Consider the following 1,319-nt stretch of genomic DNA (forward strand, 5'->3'; position numbering starts at 1 on the left):
TCATCTCTATCATTTTTCCTGTAGTTTATCGTTGCCATTGTTTCCTGTTGTGTCTGGAGCAGGTCTCTTGTAAACGAGTCCTTGTGGCTCCATGAAGCCAACCTGTATAAATAAAAGTTTGAATAAATCATTGTGTATATATTTATATTCATTCAACCTTTATTGATACAGTTTAGTCCCATTGAGCCACAAGGACTCTTTTACAAGAGAGACCTGGATTTTAACAAAGAGTGATGACAACAGTGGATAACAAACTGTTTTTAATTGTAAAACAATCAAACAATAAAAAATTGTCTGAATCATTAGTGAATGTGTGTTGTTGTTGTTGTTGTTGTTGTTGTTGTTGTCAGTGTGTTATCATGTTGTGCTGTGGTCCAGTGTCTCCACAGACGATGTGTGTGAGGGTGGACATGTTTGGAGGTTGCTGTGTTGAAGCTCCATGGATCAGCCTCTCTGCAGCTCTCAGCACCTTCACTGAGCTGCTCTTGTTCTTCACAGGTAGAAGGTGGGAGCTCTCGTCAAATCATCATCTCCAGCATCATCTTGTTCATGCCAGGCTGTTCATCCACTGACCACACACACCTGCAAACATCAGGGGACCAGTTTAACACATCTGGAAGGAAACCAGTGAGATTTTAATATGACCATGACCAGTATGATATGATGTTATTTGGGGGAGTGGTGGAGCAGAGGTTACAAGATGGGCCTGTGATCGGAAAGTCACAGGTTCAACTCCCGGTACCGTCAACATCAAAATGAGGTGGAAAAGGTGAAACACCCACACCTGCCTCCACCCTCATTGGCCCCACTCTGGTCCCCTGAGCAAGGCACTCAACCCCCACCATCTGCTCCTAAACAGGTCTCTCTAGAAAATGAGTTCTCATGACTCAGTGAAACTACCTGGATAAATAAAGGCTAAATGAAAAAATCCATCCATCCATTTTCTTCAGCTTATCCGGGGTCGGGTCGCGGGAGTAGCAGCCTAAGTAGGGAGGCCCAGACTTCCCTCTCCCCAGCCACTTGGGCCAGCTCTTCCGGGGGAATCCCGAGGCGATCCCAGGCCAGCCGAGAAACATAGTCCCTCCAGCGTGTCCTGGGTCTTCCTCTGGGTCTCCTCCCGGTGGGATGTGTCCGGAACACCTCACCAGGGAGGCGGCCAGAAGGCATCCTAACCAGATGCCCAAGCCACCTCAACTGGCTCCTCTCGACGTGGAGAAGCAGCGGCTCTACTCTGAGTCCCTCCTGGATGATTGAGCTTCTCACCCTGTCTCTAAGGGAGAGCCCAGACACCCTGCGGAGAAAACTCATTTCGGCCGCTT

Source organism: Nematolebias whitei, chromosome 3 (genome assembly GCF_014905685.2).
Source record: "Nematolebias whitei isolate Nwh7 chromosome 3, NemWhi1, whole genome shotgun sequence".
NCBI lineage: Eukaryota > Metazoa > Chordata > Actinopteri > Cyprinodontiformes > Rivulidae > Nematolebias > Nematolebias whitei.